At 35.0% G+C, this 16,333-nt stretch overlaps 1 protein-coding gene across 1 annotated transcript in view; it reads right to left on the bottom strand.

Annotated features, from left to right (window-relative positions):
* The window catches only part of Hmcn1 (hemicentin 1), a 419,231-nt gene that overhangs the window by 301,470 nt on the left and 101,428 nt on the right, over positions 1-16,333 (bottom strand). The gene's annotated exons all lie outside the window — the stretch shown is intronic.

The raw sequence follows: 16,333 nt of genomic DNA, 5'->3' as shown, positions 1-16,333 counted from the left end.
TCATCAGCAAAAAAAAAAGAAAAACAAAAACAGATATTTTAACAAGTTGCCTTAGAGATCTTAATTTGATTTTCCTATTGAGCTTCACCTCAGAATCCAGATGATCCCAGGTTCTGATACAGAGATCCTGAGCACCAGAGATCTAATCAGAGTCCTAAGAACTACATGTGAGAATTGTCCACACTGCACCATGGATGTACTAGAGAATCGTTTCTTGCCTTGGATCCCAGCCAAGACTTACAGCCTTTGAATACTACTTGTTAAATGGATTGGAACTAAGCATCAAAAGTTATGAATAGTCTCTAAAACTAAGAGAAACTCATTCAACAGTACGTCACTTTCTTAACTGTATGAACATGAAAGCTATATATAGTAACCTGATCTCTACTTTGGAAAAGAGGTAAGTCAGAGTCCCAGAGCTTTTGCTGAGTTATAAGTCCTTTATGTTTCTACCTAACTTATCTCCTACCTTCCATTATTTATATATATTTCAAAGCATTTAGTTTAACAACATTGCTCTAAAAATTTATGTGTGTGTACATACACAAACATATATATATATATATGTATATACACACACACCTTCAGACTGTACTTATCTTTCAAGTTCCAATTGTTCATTTTTAATTTCTTGTTAGAATCTACTCCTAGATATTCTATAAGTTTCTCCAATTAAATGAACAGCAGGACTTTTTAATATTTTTTTCTCAGTTATGTCTTCCCCACCAGGCATGGTAGTACATTTCTGTAATCTCAACACTTGAGAAGCTGAGGCAGGAGGATCACCATTAGTTTGAAACCAGTCTGGACAACACAGTGCATTCAAGGCCAGCCTGAACTACATAGCAAGACCCTGTCTCCAAAAAAATCCAGTCTTTCCTATTTTTGTTAGTGGCAAGATCTACCTACATATTTGGATTCAAAACCAGTCATCTTTGACTCAGAAGTCAAACTTTATTCCATTTCCATTATTAATCTGAACTTTTCCTTTCTCTTTACTTGCTATCACTTCTTATTCTTATCATTAATTTTATTACATGTAGAGCCTCCTTTCCATTCTTCCTTTTACTAAACTAACTTACCTGCAGTTAAGAGCTGTTCTACTTTAAATCTTTCATTAACTATTGGGTTGGATCAAATAATCTTCTAGCTTTCTACTTGGTCTTGCTCTTCTCCGGCTCCCTTTAAGTCGGGACTCCCCCAGCTCTTTGAATATTCCCCTTGCTTTACTCCTTTATGTCTTCAGTACTTTCATTCAAGTACATAATCTTCCTACTATTCATTCTCTGCTACCAAACACTCCTCACCAATAATGTATATCCACATTTTCCTATTATTGTAAAAGTTCTTTGATGGCACAAACTGCTTTGTTGAATTGCTAAGACCTCAGTTAATAGCATTCTGCTGCATAATCACTGAGTAAATATTTGCTGAATTGAGCTGTTTTCTTCCCAAGACTGAGATAGCATGCCTTTTCCTCTTTAAAACTTTCTCTTTGTCAGACGTACCTACTCATTCCAGATATACTCTCATGAGCTTTCCATTTTAACGGTACTTAATGTATTTTCTTTTCCATAATAGTTATTTGGTTCATTATCATTTGCAACAAATTCCTTGAGTGAGTATTTGTACAGTAAAAAAGTAGGAAACAGCTGCTAGGCATTTTACTAATTTGGTATGTGAAATAAGAATAATTTTTTTATTTTGGTTTGTTTTTTGTTTTTTTGTTTTTGTTTCTGTTTTTTTTGAGACAGGGTCTCACTATGTATGTAGTTGAGACTGACCTGGAACTCATTATGCAGCCCAGACTGGTCTTGAACTCACAGTGATCCTCCTGCCTCAGCTTCCCAAGTGCTGGGATTACAGGCATGCGCCACCATGCCTGGCTTTAAGAATAATTTTTACTTGTGGTCAACTTTCCCTAATCTGGGCTGCTCAAAAAATTTTTAGATTGCTATTATATATTCAGAAGCTTGAACAAAAACATTCCCCAATTGTGTACTTGATTGTGAACCACTACATAAATTATCCATTTCCTGTACTTTTTGAATGGCCAATTACACAACAGAGTTGCTTGACAGTATAATTCTGAGGACAGATTACGTGTCTATTATAACCGTCATCTAGTACCAAGGAAGCAGGAAAAGTCTCCTATCCCTGGGCCAAAGTCAGAACAGCTCAGAAATCACTAGACATACATGTTAGGAATAGAAAGAATGATAAATATTGTCCAGTTACTCAATGAAAGATTTCTCTGAGCATTTGACTTAGGTACATATTTTCTCCCAGAGGACATATGGCTGGCTGGCCATGTCCCTAGGTGTCTCTGAACATCACCCAGGAGTAGACTCTAGAAATCACCACAACCCTCAGAAGTGGCTCCATCTGAATTTACCAGATTGGGATCCCTAAAAACTTCAAGCTCACCCTGAAAATGAATGCAGTCCTAAAAAAATTACTGAAATGGGATCCCTAAGACATTAAATGTATTTTCACTCTATAAATTTGAAAGGAGCATTTAAAACTCATATATTAATAAAATCAATATAGTCAACAACACTTTTCAAAAGTATTGAAACCACTACCTCATTATTCACTGGGAAAAGTTCTTGTGAAACTCTGAACCTGAAGTGAATGAAGCTTAATATTGGTTGGTAACCACAGGGAACAAAACGATGAACGGACACAGCCAAACCTCACAGAGAGTTAGAAATATAATGGCAAATGCAGGGAACTACTTTTGTTTCTTGAACTTTCTTTACATTATAATCTCCAAAATGAACTCCTTCACTTTTACATAAGAACTAATGTAAAGTCTCAAAACAACCAAAAAGTTGAGGAATGTCATAGTAAATAAACATTTTGACTCATATATGTCAAAAAACCTATATCTGATGTGCCCATAGCTTCATTTTCCCCTGCTGTGGATATTAGGGCATTCTTTATAATAACAATGAATAGTTTACCCTGGTTTTCACATTTGCAAATACAGATTATATTGTGATATTTATTATATATTGATTACAAATTGTTTCAAGAATACAATGCTTCTTTACCTAAAATAGTACAGTCTTTATATTATTACTTTTCTGGTTTTAAAATTAAAGATAAATAAATATGAACTGGTAATTCATATCATAGTGAAATTATTAATCTATTTCTTCGTGGATACAGGTTTCTAAAAAGAGAAATACCTCCTTTTTCTCAAAAGAAATTAACACATAATGTCATATCCTTATAAGAGCTCTCTGATAAACTTGAGCTTGGTTTCCTAATAATTTAAAAAAATAAATAACCTTAAGGTGATCTCTAAATGAAATGCTTTAGCTCTCTCCTAACACAGTAGGTACTAACTAGTGTCATATAGCTACTGAGCAAATGACAAGAACCTAGTTTTTATTTAATTTAGTTTTAAATAATTGAAATTTAAATTGAAAAACAAACTTTTTTTATATTGCTGACATATTGAAATGACAATCTTAGATGTAGAATTAAATTATCAAAATTAACTATTTCTTTAAAATTATGTACGTGGCTATTTTATATGTAATGTGTATATAGTTGTTTTTGCGGTCCTGAGGATAAACTCAGGGCCTCCCCCACAGCAGGCAAGTGCTGAGCTACATCTCTAGCCCTCACTTTACATTTTTGCTGCACAGCACTACTTTGGAATGATCGCTTGGTTCACTTATGTAAGTTTTGTTCTAGACCATTAAATATAAGGCGGTTACTTTGATCTAAAAGACTTCCTTGAATTTTCTTGGCTAAGTTTCTAGAGGCAGAATTCAAGTTGCTTTAATTTACTAAGGGCATAAATTATTTACTTTTGTTTAAATAGAGAGAGATAAAAAGTTTGCAAACAATGTAATTATCTGTATGCATAAAACTTAACCCATTGGTTTATGTGTTCTCTCCCAAAACATCTACTGATCTTTTGATCTTTAAATTTACCTTTAGCGCAATAAGATTAGAACAAGCATTATTAAACTTGGTCTATTTTCATAAATAACCTTCACAAAGTCAGAAAGACTTTAAGCCTCATGCATATGTGCTGAATTAAAAATTGAGAGTAATGGAAATGACTAAAAGTTTAAAAGAAGCACTTTTAATAACATTTTTAATAAGTATTCTTTTAAAAAGTCTTAAGCAATTTCTGCCTTAACCTTACAACCATATGAGAAGAAATGTGAAATAAGCGGACTAATAAAAAAATGCAGTGAATATTTAAATATTTTTTAAAATTATTATAGTACAAGACACATTGCCATTAATCCCCCTCAAAATAGTTCCTCTCACTTTGAACACAATTATTCCATCATTCTTGTCACTTTTTGAAGCAGTTCTGGAAGTTTTCTTTCATGAGTCTAATTTTGTGAGACATATTTTTTCTTTGAATCTTGAATTACAACTAATTAATTTTAGTAGGTACATTCATGCTCAGTATTCTGATAGCCTTTTTATTCTGTATAAGTCTCCTGAAAGCCACAATTTACTAAATTGCCAAAGCCACTTCAGATAGAAAAATACGCACTGAGAAAAACATAAGCATGTGAACATTCACAGTAAATGTTGCCTCTGGGGGAAAAATAATCTCAGTTACAGTGATAATTATGTTCAAAACCTGAATTCTTTGAAAGCAAGACTTAGTAAGAATGAATAGAAATCCTATCAGTTAAGGGCATAATAAAACACAGATCATGCTGTTTTTCTAGTAAATGTAAGATAGGATAGGAGTGGCAGTAGCCTAAATTGAACCTTTAAACTTGGGAGTTACAGGAAAAATGAAGTCCCTTTTATATGCTAATGGAAAGTTCTCCATCAAATGAAAGATCATAGAACTCTGAATGTAGGCAAGGTCTCAAGCCTTGTTATTCTCTTCTACTCATCAACCCACTTCGATTTTTCTATTCTCATTCTTCACATTCATTGAATGAATCATTATATCAGTGATAGAAAGCTTTCTTGGTAGGTTCATGCCCAATTTCAAAAGATTTCTTCTTGGCATCACAATACTTAGTCTTATTTTAATATGACCACATCTTAGTGAATTTTAAGCCTACTTTTTAACATTAGACTGTAGTCCTTCCACATGAATATACATGATGAAAATGCCATAGCTGTGTAGTTTGTCCTTTACCTACAAAATTTAGGTGTGAAACTCAGCTGCAAGCTAAACAAAAATTTATAACCTGCAGTTCATTTTCTTAAAACACAGTTGGCAATTCTGTGGCCAAGAAAATATAAGGTGCATGTGGAAATCATTAAGTTACATTGAATCTAATTTAAAACAGTGTCCAAAGCAAGTATAATATAAATCAGAAAAATTACAGAGTTCATCAGTGACATGAGCTGGCCTTCATCACTTGTAGAAAATATGGCAAGGATGTCCTGGGAGATGACGAGCATACTGCACAGCCCAAACCTCAAATTCCAAAATTTAAAAAAAGAAAAAGAAGAAGACATTCCACCCCAGAGAGTGCACGATGCTGCCCTCCACAATGCTGTGATTACCACACAACAATGGAGAAGGGGGACTCCAAAGTAATGGCGTAGGAATCTGCTGAACTCCAGTCTGGGTGCATTGAGGTGAGGATGACAACCACCTCCACGGTCTCAGGTGTTAACCACCTGTCAGGTGGAAGGGTTTAATTTTTACTAACTGCTCTTTCAATTTGTTCGTGTTACTTTATGGAAAATAGAACTCTTCTGGGGACCCAGCTTAACCTACTTCAAATACTCACAAAGAGTGTACTGTGTACTAGACACTCAGTATTTTGAGTACTAAATCAGAAAATGACGTGTCTTGATACTGTAAACAATGCAAAAGCTTCATCATTCACATGAATTACAATGAACAGCAGTTCTTCGAAAAGGGGAGTGAGACAGAGGCAACTAGCATAACATAACATAAATACCACTTCGTAGCCTCTAATTACCATAAGATGTGGAACGATACATGGTTAGTGCTAGGAAAAAGTGAGAAACTGGAAATCTTTGCATTCCCAGTTTTGGTTTTGGTAATTCTACTCTTCTGTACTTACTGCTTCTTCTCTCCTTCATTTTGTTATTATCTATTTCCCCATCAAATTAAGATGGTATTATTGCCCTAGAGAGTATGGATTCCTGGGGTCTCCCAACAGATGTCTGGAGAACAAGAGCCAGAAGGAAACTAGGACAGTGGCTAAGGTCCTGAAGCCAACCTCACTTACCTGCTCATACAAGGACTGACTGTTCACCCTGCCTATCCCTCTTCGGGTGGAACTTCTGTCTCCCAGTCGTCCTATAGCACCGAATCTTCTTTATCTTTTCTCTGCACTACTCAGACTTTGCCTTCTCACTGAAATCTCTTCCTTCTACTCCAACACTCACATGCACATTTTTTCTTGCTTTCCACTATATTTGGTATTATCTCTATTACTGACTAGTTAATGGAGATTGTAATGCTGAAATTCTTTTTATGTAATGTGATTAAAATATATTTTTACTTCCTATGATATTATGTCTTGGCAAAAATACACACACTCACACACATACACACATATATATTTATACACATATATCAGGGCTAAGGATGTAGCTCAAAGGAAGAGGGCTTGCCTAGCATGTGTGAGGCCTTGGGTTTTATCCCTACAACTACACAAACAACAAACAATGCACATCGATATGACAAAATTTTTTACAAATAAAAGCATTACAATATATGAAAGTATCATGTGAGGAAGTTTGAGATAAACTGTTGCTTTTAGAGGTAGAAGTCATTAAACAAAATTGATGAAATATGATTTAGATCATCTAAAAATAAGCATCTATATACATGACAGAGTGGGTAAATGAAGATTATTAAAAATCAACATGCACCTAGAAAGATGGAGACTTGGCTAAATATTTATATGAGGAAACCTGAGGGATTTAGCTGATGACTAGCCTAGTATTCAATAATATGACCAGCCTGCCAAAGAAAACTGATATTGGCCTCCTGCACCCCATCAGCCCTCCAGACATTGCTCCAGGGGAAACTTCAAGATTTATCTAGTGACAAAGGCCAGGGCCCAACTCTCTAGCTAAAGTTCTTCAGATTTGGATTATTGATAACTTTTTGGCAGGTATTCAAACATCTGACAGGGTAAATGGATGGATGATATTCAAATGTCAATTCCAATACCAAACTTCACAATTCTCCTTGAAAGTTTTTAATAGCCTAAGAATGAAAGATAATTTGGGAGCACTTCCTGGGTTTGATCAATTTGGATTATGAAAAGTTTCTTAATAACTATTTTTAATGGCATTATATCTCTAGGAATCCTGGCTTTAGATCAAGAAACATTCTCACAAGAGCATACTTTTTGGGGTGTGGGAGGGTGTTGAGACAGAGTCTCACTATATAGTTGAGACTAACCTGGAACTCACTATATAGCCCAGGCTGGTCTCCAACTCACAGAGATCCTCCTGTTTCAGCCTCCCAAGTGCTGGGATTACAGGTGTGCGCCACCACACCCAGCTTACAAGAGTAAACATTTTGACCTCTATCCACGGTATACCTAAAGCCAGACAGAATGCTTTGTATTACTTAATGTGAGAATAAAACAATCCCTTGATTGGCTAAGTAGCGCATGCGAAGTGAATCTGGGTAGCCCAGGATAATGGCTATTATTTTGTCACAGGAAATACTTACTCAGCAATACGTCACATAATTAGACTCAAAAACATTCCCAACACAGGGACATTTTGGAAAGAAAGTCAAGAAATTTTCCAATATTATCCACACATTACCCTACTCTAGCCATGAGTATATTGTTTCCAAAAAACAATCTAACAGTTGGAATACTCTTCTCTACTTTGTCCTTGGAAGTTCACACAGAAGATTATTAAAACATCAACCAGCCATTTGCTTCTCAATAGAGCACCAAGAAACTGAAACAGAAATTCTCACTTGCATCCTTCACTCTTATTTCAGTCTCTGTGTCTCATTGTTGAAATGCTGGGATGTTTGAACCTCAGGGAACTTTTACTATAGCAAAAAACTCAAGCAGTAGGCTAGTAATAGATGCTTCATTGGGCCCAAAGAAGCTAGAATTCAAACAATAAAAATAATTGAAACACTACCTACAAATACACATAGAGTAGACACACTGCCTTGAATTTTCTTAACATGAATTTTATTCTTATCTCTCCAATGAATGTGAAGTCACGCTCAAATAAAGTTACCACACTAGCTGGCAAGAACATGCATTAAGGAAATGGAATGATTTTCTGTTTCTAATTAATTTTTTTATTTACTGCTCAGTAATTTTAGGCAAGCCAATTACTCAAAGTAATTGGAAGATATGAGTAGAGGTAAAAATATCTCACTTATTAGAAAATAAGTCCATTTTGTGGATGATAAAGTCATCCTTAGATAAACATCTGTCTTTGATTCTTTATTTTCATTTTGAAATAAAATACCAAAAATATAAATATGTTGATTTGATTAGACTAATAAGGCTACTTAAAAAAATACTTAGAAGGGAGGTAGCAGAGAAGTAAGAAAACTGGGTTTGGCACCAAATACCTCCGTTTTCCTTCTGAGATCTGCCTTTCTATTTTGTGAAGTTGTCAATGTAAGACATTTAAGCTAATATCTCCACATTTGTGCCTCCTCATTTTTAGAAAGGAGTAGCAATTTTTGTTGGGTTTAGACTGAAAAAATTACGTTTAAAAACTTGTGGGGGCCAGGGATTTAGCTCAGTGGCACCATGCCTGCCTCACAAGCACAAGGTCCTGAGTCAGAAGATACATGTTCCTTAACTGTTGATCACTTATGGCATCAATAATTGTTGATTATTTCCTTTAAACACCTTTGCAATACCAAGGCAACAGTAGTAAGAGACAACATTAGTCAAGCCTAAACTTTGGGCTAGATACCACTCTACTGTTTTTGAAGCTTCTACATTTATTATTAGTTAGATTCCTTATCATGCTTTCTTTCCTATATTAATACAAGCCCTTTTTCTTTTATAGCATCTATTTCATAAATACATGTTCATATGCAATATGCATAGTTATAAAATATATTTATTTGTATATAAAGTAATTATATATATCATATTTTCGAACTCATAGTAATACACCTTAAATGGAAGTAAAAACCTCATTTTAAAAGCTAAATCATGGCCAATATCAATCATAAAATCAAATATTTATAGTCCACATAATATCTACTCATTTCCCTTTTCATTTTTCATTTATATATTGGTTGTGTCATATTTTACAGAGATGAATCAATCAGTTTGATTTTTTTTAAATTTTTATATGAAAGAATTCTGCATAAATCTAGAAATAAAAAGCATAGTTTTTACATAGTATCATGATTTAGAGTACCACAAATTAGATAAAGTATATCTAAATTGGCATACTAAATTATTCCTCCAAAATCTACATTATCACGTCTTCCTCTTTTTAACACTTTGCCTATTTGGTGTTTCATATCCTTTGGCAATGAATTCTAGTATCAGCAGCTCTTCTAGTACAGCAAAACCTTTTCCACCAAGCCTCAGCCTGCTGTACTTTAAGCTTATTTATTCTTCTGCTTCTGTTAAAAAAACAAAAATAATTGGACCACGTCCTGATCTACTTAATTTTAACTTGCTGTTTGTATGATCATGCTGTTCCACAATATTCAGTCTTATTCGTGTTTGCTTTTAAAAGTCACTCATTCAAAGATTTTACTAAATAACTCAATTGCATATGCAGCTTTTTCATTTGGGAGATAAACTCTCTATATAAAGTTGTAATTCCAATTTTGTCATTGTAGAAATAGCTTGGGTTTTATCTCATTTTGAAGTGTTTGACTAATGTTCTTTTTGTTCTTCAAAACATTTAGATAAAAGGCTTAAGAACATATCAGTGCCAATACCATTTTCAGAAAACCAACAAGCTTTACAGTTTCTTATAAAGAATGTGACCCAAGGCAGAACTTTGCGCTGCAGATTTACAAGCACATTAATTCCCAAAGCTCTGTATGATCTGAATACCATTTGTCATTTATTTTTCCTTCTTTTCCCCAGAGAGAAAGTTCATTTGCTTTTCAAATTACTTTTTGTATTCCAGAAGAAAGAGAAAAAGGAAAATGAAAATAATGTAATAAATTTAATGATTTGTATAGTGATTTATGCAAATTTTTGGAAACTTTTACATTATTTTGTCTCACTTCCACATCTCCATAAGAAAAGTAACATGCCTAATATAATGTTAATAAACATGTTAATGAACTTCCAACTATATTCACTTTTGTTTTCAAAACTAATATGAATATGAACGGAACATTTTTAATGCTTAGTTTTTAACCAAGGTAGATGTTTGTTTGTTTGTTTGTTTGTTTTTCACAGTTATAGGGATTGAACCCAAGGTGTTTTCACTGATCTATATCCCCAGCTCTTCCCTTTTTAAAATTTTTGAGACAAGGTCTCACTGAATCTATAAGTTGCCCAAGCTGGGCTTGAATTTGTGATCCTCCTACCTCAGAGTGCTGCAATTAGAGTTGTGTGTCACTGCACACAGATAAAATCCAAAGTAGTTTTAATAGCACAGCAGTGCTCCCTAGTCTTAATACCAGTGGGAGAATTAGTAAAAATGGTAGAAGAGGGAGTAAGAAGGATCAGGGAATTATATACAAAACAAAATTTATCATCTCGTACTAAAACTTATGAACGTATAAAGTTTAGTCATGCTAATTTATGAAATAATAAAATATTCTCTAAGAAAATAATAAGGTACAATTTCTTAAATCAAGGATTAAGTGCTCATATAGCCTAGTTTCTTTTTCAATATTTGATCCTTGTGCCATTGATTTAAGAAGAAAAATAATTCATCAAAAACCTAGAAAGTAAAACCATTGCCATGGTATCCCCAATATTTATAATAATGCCCAGTGCTGAATGAAGGAGAAATAAACATCTGATTTCTCAACTGGATGTTCTAATTAAGCCCCTCTTACATCTCATGACAAAGATATAAATTGGCCAGCTGAAACCTCTAGAAAAAAGGACACATACTTCAGTCCCAGGAAAGAAAGATTTTCTTAAAAAAGAAATAAAAGTATGACCCTGTAGATTGTCTGCATCAGGTTCAATTCCAGAGAATGGTTGTGAAGAGCTCAAGAAAGAGAATCAATGGAATATGAACCAGGAATGGAGTTCCTTCACCCCAGAGACAAATGAAGGAAGAATGATTCACACTCCCTCAGATCCTTCAGCACAAAAGAATGGGAGAAGCAGGAAATCAGGAAAGACACAGCAAGGTCTCACTGGGAATGTGGGCATTCTCAATCTGGTCAGATATTCAAGGACATGGTACAGCTTCATTCTCAGAGAAAGAAAGAATGAACAAACATAGTAAACCCCTTCATAATGTTCTATTAACTAGAAATCTCTATGATTTGGCCCTTCTGAGTCTCCGTAATTTGATGAAAACTGGTAGTGTCGTTGAGGTATATTTGAACCATCAAATATAAGCTGTATTTTATACAGTTTACTGTTAATGTGTATTTTTATAAGAAGCCACATCAAACGGCATTCCTTTCCTCGGCAGCTATTATAGACACTGGTTCCTACCCCTGGATGAAGCAGGAGCTACATGAGAGCCACAAGCCCTCAAGAACTCACAGTAGACGAGGGGCATGTGAACAGCAAAACAATCACACAACACAAATTCTCATTTCCATGAACCACACACAGTACAGAAATTTCTGAAGAGTTTTTTTCTGAAAATCTAGACATTCAAAGCAGTAAAGAATTTCTTATACTGGAGGAATGAAAGGTGAAAAACAAATAAGTAGCAAGATCATGAATGAAAAATAATGATGTGGTATAAGAGAAAGGAAGTGGAAAACTTTGTGGGAAAGATAATCAGAAGAAATACAGGAGAAAAAGAAAATAGTCAAGGGATATTTCTAAAACTCTCTTTGCATATTAACTCATTATTCCTAAATTCAGTGCATAATTTTCAAAGAAAGATATACACAAAACAGAATCATGCTTAAATGCAGGTTTGGAATAACAAACTTTTGGTTTCAAATCCAGTTCCTCAATTATGCTTTTGCAATGTACAGTTCCAAATCCAATCATTCATCTAACAATGAAATCAGTCATAACTTATACTTCAAACTTTGATTTGAACTGTTAATTTGTACATTCCAATATATTCATTCATTAATTTGTTCATTAAAAAAATGAATATATTCTACTTGCCAAGAGTTTCACTAGAGAATTTAATGATGGGCTAAATCAGAGTCCCTCACCACAACTGCTACGTGAGGGAAAGAGGTAGGGATATAGGACCAAGACTGGAGGATAAAGGAAGTAGTATTCAAGATGAGACTCCAAGGATTGGATTTAGTCTCATGAAGGGGGATGAAAGTGATGGTGAAGGGCAGGCCTTCTCTATGCAAGAGAACAGTATGTACAAAAATCTCATGAGAGGATGAGAGGAGACAACTATGGAGAGGTTCTGTGTAGGCCCCTGAAGCACACAGCACAGAGCCTGGGGGAGAAAGTGACACTAAGTAGAGCTAAGAGGGAAGAATTAAATGAAGGAAAGACACAGAACCATGTGGAGAATTTGACGAGGAATGAGTAAGGAAACAAGCAAATGACAGCTTTCAGCAGAAATGTTCATATATGCATATTGAGATTCATTTGTCTATAGATCAAAGGCCTGAAAAAATAAAGGCAAGAGTAAATGTTAGGAAACAACTTGGATGCTTTTCTCCATAAGTTGAAGCTAACAATAGAGTCACCAGGACTAGGATAGTGTTGATACAAAGAGAAGAGGTGAGAAGTCATGATTTAAAGATATTAGAAGGTGAAAAACAAGACTTAATGACAGTTGAAATTCAGGGGCCGGGGATTTAGCTCATGGTGTTGCTGCCTGCCTCGCAAGCAGGTTCCCAAGTTCTATCCCCAGTACAAAAAAAAAAAAAAAGAAAGAAAGAAAGAAAGAAAGAAAGAAAGATGAAATTCAGAAACTAAGTGATGTATTAAGGACAAATCAGATATTTGGTTGGATATAGTATATCAGAATACTATAGGCATTATCCACAAAGTTAACACAGAGAGGACAAAGGCCAATTGGTCAAGGGCGAAGTCTGGGGGATCAGAAAAGGAATATGCGTATATTTCATTTAGAGGGTCATCATGATGAGCAAGAGACTAAAAAGCAGATCTGTTCCTCAGATGATAGGCCAAGGTGAAAACATTTACATGTGAGTACAGATGGTTTTACCTAAGGAGGAGATATAAAACAGGAGGGATTCCAAAACCTTGAGGAACCTCAACATTCAAGAGTCAAGTAGAAAGAAATAAACTTCTGAGATGTTAACCAGAAAAAGTCCAAAGAAAAATCAGAAAATAAATTTGGAAAAAATGAGTCAAAAAGGATGAAGAGGTTACTATCAACAAAAACCTCAAAGATCCCCATCCAATGTGAAGAGAACTGAAATGCTGTCCCTGCATTTAGCAAAACGGAGGTCATTTGTCATAACTAAAGCTATTCTGAAGAGTGAGATGAGTGGAAACTAAACTGAAATAGACTGAGGAGTAAATGGCAAGGTTTGGGGGTGAAAAAATAATGGCACTGAACACAATTTATTTGGCATTGAAGGCATTGAGAAATCTATAGCTTATTTTGTTTTGCTTTTTATAATGGGATTAGATTATATATTTTTTGGACAGACAAACATACAGTGGACCCTCAGGTTACAACTGGCCTGACATATGAACAACTTGGGTTATTTAGGTTAATGGAAGATTCATCTGCCAGTTGTTATCTATAGCATGTACCCAGGTAGACATCCAGCTCTCAGCTGTACTGATTTAGTTACAGCCAGCCCTCTGGAACTGATCAAGTTCATAAATCAAGGGTCCACTATATCTAAAAATCAAAGACAACTCTTCAGCAATTGAGAGAAACCATCTGATAGTGTTAAGATATAAAGAAAGCCACAGAATTCGGAACAAATAGAGTAATGATGGGATGGACACTAGATGCTTGTGAGCTGTATTTTAGGTGTGAGTAAGTAAAGAACATTTGTACATGTTTGTATGTGAAACAGAAGTGAGGTCACTTGCTCAGATAGACATGAGTAAGAGGCTGGTGGGAAATGTATAAGAAGAGTAGAAAACTTGCAATTGGCATTAAGGAAAATTAGAGGTTTAACTGATGAAAGAAACATAACAGGATCACAGGAGCATTAAAAATCTATTTGCATAGAGGTCTTTGACTTCTTTCATTAAGTTGATTCCTAGGTATTTGTTTTTTGGATGCTATTGTGAAAGGGATTGTCTGTCCCACTTCTCTCTCGGTGAGTCTGTCTTTTGTATGCAGGAAAGCTATTGATTTTGTGTATTGACCTTGTATCCAGCTACTTTGCTGAATTTCATTATTCTAGAAGACTTCCAATGGAGTTCTTGGGGTCTTCTAAATAAAGTATCAAGTCATCTGCAAATAATGACGATTTGACTTCTTCATTTCCTGTCTTTATTCCTTTTATTTCTTTCTCTTGTCTAACTGCTGTTGCTAATGTATCCAAAACTATATTGAACAGGAGTGGTGACTTTGGACATCCTTTAGTGTGAAGGATTTCAGTGTTTGACCATTTAGTACAATATTGACTTTTGGTTTTTCATAGATGGCTTTTATCAGGTTGAGGTAGAGACCATCTATTCCATTTTTTTGGAAGGTTTTTATCATAAATGTGTGTTGGATTTTGTCAAATGCTTTTTCTGCATCTATTGAGATGATCATATAGTTTTTACAAATATTTCTCAGACAAAAAAATAGAAATAGCAAATAAACATATGAAAAAAAATGTTCAACATCACTGGTCATTCGAGAGATGCAAATGAAAACAGCACTGAGATTCTACCTCACCCCCAGAAAGAATGGCTGCTATCAAGAAATCAACCAATAACAAATGCTGGTGGGGCTTGGGGAAAGAGGAACCCTGATTCACTGCTGATGGGAGTGCAGACTGGTGCAACCACTGTGGAAATCAGTGTGCAGATACCTCAAAAACCTAGGATTGGATGTCCCATTTGACCCTGATATCCCCCTGCTGGGTATCTTTCCCAAAGAATTAAAAGAATCACAACACAATGATATATGTGCATCCATGTTCATAGCAGCACAATTCATGATAGCTAAAACTCGGAAGCAGCCCAATTGCCAATCAACAGGAGACTAGATAAAGAAAAAAAATTTTAAATAAAATGGGAGTACTACTCAGTCATAAACAATGAGAAAATAGAAACATTTATAGCTAGATGGATGCACACTGAGCTAATTTATTTCAAGTGAAATAAATAGGACATATGTGTAAATACTGAATAGTTTCTCTAGTATGAGAAACTGAAAGTAAACAAGGACCAAAAGGTATAATAGATAATTTGAAATAGGAAAAAAAGGTGCAAAGCAGATGGGGAAATGCGAGGGATAGGGGAAAAGAAAGATAGGAACGGAATTAACATGAGAAAAAGAAAAAATGGAAACAAAGTTTTTGTAGATAGGGAGGGGTAGAGGGGTTGAAGGGAGGGCAGGGGAATAGGGAAAAAATAAGAATGAAGATGGATTACGTAAAGGTGCAAATTTCCAATGATGAATGTCACTACATTGCATACCTTAAATGTACCAATAAAATGAATTAATTAAAAAATATATTTGCGACAGGTGGCTATGAATTCATACTGAAATCAGCCTGTCATTCTGTGAGACATCAACAGCATTTGTTCACTAGGGGCAAGCATGAATAATGTCGATAGTTCAGGTTATTCAGGAATGAGTTTTTACCTTCTTAATAGTAAGCAATGCACTATGGAGATAAAAGAGTATTTAAATGGTAATCTCTGAACCAAATTGTAGGAAAGTGAAAAACAAGGAAAGACCTGCAGACCCAGGAGAAAGTTTTGAGGTCAATGTACTAGAACATGCGGTGAATGTGCAGGGGTGGATGTGGTAGAAGAAACTGCACTACCAAGCTCAGTGGACAGTTAGGTGGTGAAGATTAAGATGCAGAAATCAGTTACATGGGAGAAGAAACAGCTTAGGAAGGGCCAGAGTGTGTGAAAACAGAAGATCAAAACAAAAGGGAAAGGTCACTGAAGATAACTAATAGATCAAGGAACTGAAGGATTACTGCTCTGCCTGGGTCATTACCATTAAATCACAATCCAAGTACAAATATCCCACATGAATGCAGATAGAACACAGCCAAAATACAGATAGAAACAGCCAAAAATCTGTAGAGGACAGCAATAGAAACCATTGAGGGTAGTATACCAAAACAACTTCAGAAAAGCTAAAT

The sequence above is a fragment of the Fukomys damarensis genome, unplaced genomic scaffold (genome assembly GCF_012274545.1).
Source record: "Fukomys damarensis isolate Sample0158 unplaced genomic scaffold, DMR_v1.0_HiC HiC_scaffold_11, whole genome shotgun sequence".
Lineage (NCBI taxonomy): Eukaryota > Metazoa > Chordata > Mammalia > Rodentia > Bathyergidae > Fukomys > Fukomys damarensis.
Note: the sequence above shows the minus strand (reverse complement) of the source record. Positions and strands in the feature narration are given on the sequence as shown.